General features: G+C 50.5%; 1 protein-coding gene across 1 annotated transcript in view; it reads left to right on the top strand.

Annotated features, from left to right (window-relative positions):
• LOC119580375 (fibrous sheath CABYR-binding protein-like) overlaps positions 1 to 6,353 on the top strand; it is a 106,687-nt gene that overhangs the window by 53,307 nt on the left and 47,027 nt on the right. The gene's annotated exons all lie outside the window — the stretch shown is intronic.

Below are 6,353 nucleotides of genomic sequence, written 5' to 3'. Positions count from 1 at the left end.
AGAGAAGGGGAGGAAGGGGGAGGGAGGGGAGGGAAGGGGAGCGAGGGGAAGGGGAAAGGGGGGAAAGGGGAAGGGGGAGGGAAACAGGAAAGGGAGAAGGGAGGGGAGGAAAGGGGAGAAGGGAGCGAGGAGAAGGGGAGGAAGGGAAGCGAGGAGAAGGGGAGAGGGGAAGCGAGGAAGGGAGGAAGGGGAGGGAGAAGGAGAGGAAGGGGAGGCGAGGAGAAGGGGAGGAAGGGAAGCGAGGAGAAGGGAGGGGGAAACGAGGAGAAGGGGAGGGAAGGGGGAAACGAGGAGAAGGGGGAAGGGAAGGAAAGGGGAAGGGAGCGAGAGAAGGGGAGGAAGGGAAGCGAGGAGAAGGGGAGGAAGGGAAGCGAGGAGAAGGGGAGGAAGGGAGGCGAGGAGAAGGGGAGGAAGGGAGGCGAGGAGAAAAGTGGGCGGAAGGGGAGCGAGAGACGGGGAGGAAGGAGGCGAGGAGAAGGGGGAAGGAAGGGGAGCGAGGGAGAAGGGGAGAAGGGGAGCGAGGAGAAGGGGAGGAAGGGGAGCGAGGAGAAGGGGAGGAAGGGAAGCGATGGCGGGGGGAGAAGGGGAAGGAAGGGGAGCCAGGAGAACGCGAGGAAGGGAGGCGAGGAGAAGGGGGGGGAAGGGAGCGAGGAGAAGGGGGGAGAAGGGGAGCGAGAGAAGGGGAGAAGGGTAGGCGGGAGAAGGGAGGAAGGGGAGGCGAGGAGAAGGGGGAGGAGGGAATCGAGGGAGAAGGTAGAAGGGAGGCGGAGTTGAGAAGGGGGAGGAAGGGAGGCGAGGAGAAAGGGGTAGAAGGGAAGCGAGGAGAAGGGGAGGAAGGGATACGAGGAGAAGGGGAGGAAGGGAGGCGAGAGAGGGGAGGAAGGGAAGCGAGGAAACGGGGAGGAAGGGGAGCGAGGAGAAGGGGAGGAAGGAGAGAAGGGGAGGAGGGAAGAGAGGAGCAGGGGAGCAGGGAGGGAGAAGGGGAGGAAGGGAGGCGAGGAGAAGGGGAGGAAGGAAGCGAGGAAGGGGAGAAGGGAACGATGAGAAAGGGGAGGAAGGGGAGCGAGGAGAAGGGGACGAAGGGAGGCGAGGAAAGGGGATGAAGGGGCCGAGAGAAGGTGAGGAAGGGAAGCGAGGAGGAGAAGGGGGGAAGGGAGGCGAGGAGAATGGGAGGAAGGGAAGCGAGGAGAAGGGGAGGAAGGGAGGCGAGGAGAAGGGGAGGAAGGGAGCGAGGAGAAGGGGAGGAAGGGAAGCGAGGAGAAGGTGAGGAGGAGGCGGGAGAAGGGGAGGAAGGGAGCGAGGAGAAGGGGAGGAAGGGAAGCGAGGAGAAGGGGAGGAAGGGAAGCGAGGAGAAGGGGAGGAAGGGAAGCGAGGAGAAGGGGAGGAAGGGAAGCGAGGAGAAGGGGAGGAAGGGAGGCGAGGAGAAGGGGAGGAAGGGAGCGAGGAGAAGGGGAGGAAGGGAGCGAGGAGAAGGGGGCAGGAAGGGAGCGAGGAGAAGGGGAGGAGAGTGGAGCGATGAGAAGGGGAGGAAGGGGAGTGAGGAGAAGGGGAGGAAGGGGAGCGAGGAGAAGGGGAGGAAGGGGAGTGAGGAGCGGGGAGGAAGGGAAGCGAGGAAAGGTGAGGAATGGGGCGAGGAGAAGGGGACAGGAGAAGGGGAGGAAGGGAGGCGAGGAGTAGAAAGGAGTGAGAGAGAATATGTAGAGGAAAAGAAGAGAGAGAAGAGAAGCAATGATACGAGAGGAGAAGACAGAAAAAAACGAACAGAAAGGAAGAGAAGAGAAGCGAGGGGAAAGGAAAAGAGAGAAGGGAGAAGAAAGAAAAAGAGAGAAGAGAGAAGAAAGGAAGAGAAGCGAAGGGAGAGGAAAAGGAAAAAAGAGAAATGAGATGAAAAGGAAAGAGAGAGAAGAATAAGGAAGGGAAGAAATAGAACTGGAAGGAAACGAAAGAAAAGAGAGGACCAAAGAAAAATACATATATATAAAAGGAAAAGTGAGACAGAAGAATCGAAAATAATTCAGAGAAAAAGGAGAAGAGGAGAGAACACCGTCATCTATGAATGAAAGAGAAGGAAGAAAGGGGAGGGGGGGGAAAGGAAAAAAATTAACTGAGTGAATAAGGTGCGTGGGAAAAAAAACGAGCGAGCGGTCGGAATGAAAGGGAAGGAGAGGGAGAGGAGAAAAGGTGGGAGAGAGAGAGAACGGGAAACATTTAGGAAGGATGAGAGGGAGAGAGATGCGTGTGAATGGTGAATGAGAGAGAGAGAGAGAGAGAGAGAGAGAGAGAGAGAGAGAGAGAGAGAGGAGAGAGAGAGAGAGACAGAGAGACAGACAGACAGACAGACAGACAGACAGACAGACAGAGACACAAACAGAGAGAGAGAGATTAGAAAATAGTTTAGAAGAGAACAGAGGGTATATTAAATAGATAGAAAAAAAAATTATTTAACAGAGACAGAACAGGGAATACAATTAATGTATAGAGAGAAAAGATAATAAATAGAGAGACAAGAGAATCAAATAGAGAAGAGAAAGAAAGAGTGAGTGAGTAAGATAAAATAAAGAGAGGGAGATGTTAAGATAATGGAAAGGGGGACAAGGTGAAGCACAGATAAACAGAAAGAAAGCGAGAGAGAGAGAGAGAGAGAGAGAGAGAGAGAGAGAGAGAGAGAGAGAGAGAGAGAGAAGAGAGAGAGAGAGAGAGAGAGAGAGAAGCAGAGAGGGAGAGAAAGAGAGAATCCGAGACAGACGACAGCCGAGGCAAGAATTGATGAGATGAACAGGGCGAGGGAAGAAAGAGAAAGAGGCAAAGGAGGTCAGAGGTCAGAAGCTTCGAGAACAACGAGGTCCGCAAACACACACGCTCAGATTCCCCGCCGTGACAACACGCACGCGAACGCACGAACATTCGAGTATACGTATAAACGTGAAAACGTGGCCATATGAACGTACATTCACATACATACATACTTACGGACATATGGCATTTGCATAAACATATCTACGAATGAATACATACGTATATATAGATATATGGGCACATGTACACGCAAACATACTCACACACACACACACACACACACACACACACACACACACACACACACACACACACACACACACACACACACACACACACACACACACACACGCGACATGTACGGGCCGACACGCCATTAACAGCCGAAGCATCCAAACAGCATCTATTTATCCCCGCCAGGATAAACGGGTTGGATAATAAATGATTAAAATTCCCGCCAATTCACTGGTACGGAAACGCTGTCCAACGCCCAGCTGCTCGCGCGTGGTATCGGCAGGATGGCACACTGTTCCCACTCCCTCCCCTCTCCTTCTGATCGGACCTCCCACTCCTTTCCATGTGTATGGACCCCCCTCCCCCTCTACTGGATAGATCCCCTCCCCTTCCCCTGTGGTGGACCCCCTCCTCTCTTTCTTCTATCTATCTCCATCCCTTTCCATGTGTATGGACCCCCCTCCTCCCCCTTCTTCTATCGGATAGACCCCCACTCCTTACCCTATGCATGGACCCCCTCCCTCCCTCCTCTCTTTCTGTGTTGACGAGATGCCATGTTGAAAGCGTGGTGTGATGTTTATATATTGTGTTTACATAATCACTAAAATCAGTCTCCTCTCATCCGCTCAATTTAGGAAGTTCGACAATAATATCAGCGCTAGAAAAAGAAATGGGAAAGGATCGATTTCCCATTTTCTACAACGAGCGGAGTGGCTACGTTATTAACACTTGTTCAACACACGTAACGAACGCCTACTGTTGGCAGCACGTTTCCACCACATGTGTCTGAATGGGCGGCCGTTGGTGGGCGCTGCACACCTGCCTTACATCTGGCACGGCGCCCGCACTGTCGGCCAATCAGCGGGGACTTCCCACTGTATCTGTATGACGTCACTCCGCTGGCCTGTCGTGATTGGTCGGCTCGGCTCTGCATCACATCCTAATCCCCGTTCATGATGCAGCTTCCTGCAGGCCGCGACCCTCAGGAGCAGCTTGTTCAGTGTTCATAATTGCGGCCTTTGAAGTAGCCTTTGGTCGGCCGGAACATGTTCAAAAGCGATTGCAGGAAACGAATAAAAAAAATAATCATCCTCCTTGTAAAAATGTTTCAATGATATAAACGTCGGTGTGATAAAACGTCGCGTGGAATGTTTTCAGAATTACTTTACTTATATATATATATATATATATATATATATATATAAAAAAAAACTATATATATAATATATAATATATATAAACCTTGTATTTATAGTATATATGATCCTCGTTTTGAAACCAGGATTCACTTTCCCCTACATCCTTCCCTCTTCCCTCCTCCCCTCCTCCTTCTCCTCCTCCTCTTCCTCGTCCTCTTCGTCCTTCTCCTCCTCCTTCCACTTCCCCTTCCCCTTCCCCTTTCCTTTCTCCCTCCCCTCCCCTCCCTTCCCTCGCCTCTTCCGCCTGTGTTAGGTGTAGAGTACATTGTGACCTGCCGCTGTATATCACTTCACCTGGCCTCTGTATCATGGGGTAGTGATGGAGGGGTGGGGGAGGTTAGTGGGATCCGTGCGGGAGGGAGAGAAGGGGGGGAGGGGAGAGGGAGTGAAGGCGAGGGGAGAGGGAGGGGGAACGAGGAGGGGGAGCCTAGCTTGGGGGGTATCATATTGATCGTTGTGTCGGCTTAACCTTAACTGTTGTACGCGACATACAGTAGATGGGGGTAAGTGGGGGGTGGTGAGAGGTGTATTGTTTTCTATTGTTGTGGACTGTATGTCTACAGTGTATGTATATCATGATTCAACGTTCTTTTTATCCCATATTTAAACCCTTTTTTTTTCTTTTTTTTTACGATTGCGCAAAACCGGATACGTTTCAGTAACCTCTCATACACGTGTTCCAAACCGGCTGAAAATAAATAATGTACCCTTGTGTTATACACGTGTTCTAAACCAGATGACAACTAATTTTATATCTTTATATATCTTTAACATCAGTTCTTTAATGAAACAGAAGAAGGCAGTTATAACAGCGAGATTATCCAAACTCACTATACTACTTGGTTCTACAAAGCCTGAACGTGGTTCTACGCCAAGGTCGATCGCCGAACTATGTGAATCTATACTGGTTATTAAACAAGTGGCTGAAAGGTACTCGACAAGCCAGTAGTGACTCCTTGAAAGATGGGGAGGAAGGAGGGAGGGAAGGAGGGAAGGGAGGTGAGAAGGAGGAAAGGAGGGGAGGAGGAGTGTAAGAATAAGGGAAGGAGGGAGGAGGGAAGGAAAGAAAGAGGGAAAGAGGAGTGTGAGATGGAGGGAAGGAGGAGTGTGACAAGGAGAGAAGGAGTATGACCTTGTGACATCACTCCTGACCTTTCTAGACCAGGGTACTTCAGAGTGCTAACAAGTTCTAGTAACTACGTACGCCTTCTGTTGGTTAAGATAATCCCACACCCACCTTCCCTCTCAGTCTTCTCTTTTTCTTTTTTGCCTCTCTCTCTCGTTTTGGTTGTCTGTCTGTCTGTTTCTGTCTATCTGTCTGTGTGTTTGTCTGTCTCTGTTTATGTCTGTCTGTCTGTTTGTCTGTCTCTGTTTCTCTCTCTCTCTCTCTCTCTCTCTCTCTCTCTCTCTCTCTCTCTCTCTCTCTCTCTCTCTCTCTCCTTCTCTCTCTCCCTCTCTCTCTCCTTCTCCCTCTCTCTTCTCTCTTTTCTCTCTCTCTCTCTCCTCTCTCTTTTCTCTCTCTCTCTCTCTCTCTCTCTCTCTCTCTCTCTCTCTCTCTCTCTCTCTCTCTCTCTCTCTTTCTCTCTCTTTCTCTCGTTTCCACTCTGCCTCTCATGTGGAGAAAAAACGTACAGAAAAAGAGGCATTTCAGATGCAGATTTAATTTTTGGATTATTTGTCTCAGTTTCGCGGAAGAAGGTGGAGGAAACTGCATCTTGCCTGGTAATGGGATAATCTTATTAGTTTTTTGTTCCATGGAGACTTAATGACCAAATTTATCTCTATAACACTATAATTTCCAACTCAAGTTTGCACTGTCTTAATCTCAGCATCGGCTGTCAAGTAAAATACATTATATTCACCAAGGGGAAAAAATCCTCTAACACTCACATCCCAAAAAGTGCCGTTAATTCCAGGTTTCATTTTTGCAGTCCCCTCCCCCTCCCCCAGCCCCTTCGGCTCCCTCCTTCGCCTCCGGTCTGGTGCCTACCCCTCGCCACCTTCCTTGAGCTCCCAGCCATAACACCCTGCCCCATCTAATAACCTACGTGTGCCCTCTCCCCTCTCTCCTCTCCTCTCTCCCTCCCCTCTCCTCCCCACCCATATTTAATGATATCCCCCCCT

Source organism: Penaeus monodon, chromosome 13 (genome assembly GCF_015228065.2).
Source record: "Penaeus monodon isolate SGIC_2016 chromosome 13, NSTDA_Pmon_1, whole genome shotgun sequence".
Lineage (NCBI taxonomy): Eukaryota > Metazoa > Arthropoda > Malacostraca > Decapoda > Penaeidae > Penaeus > Penaeus monodon.
Note: the sequence above shows the minus strand (reverse complement) of the source record. Positions and strands in the feature narration are given on the sequence as shown.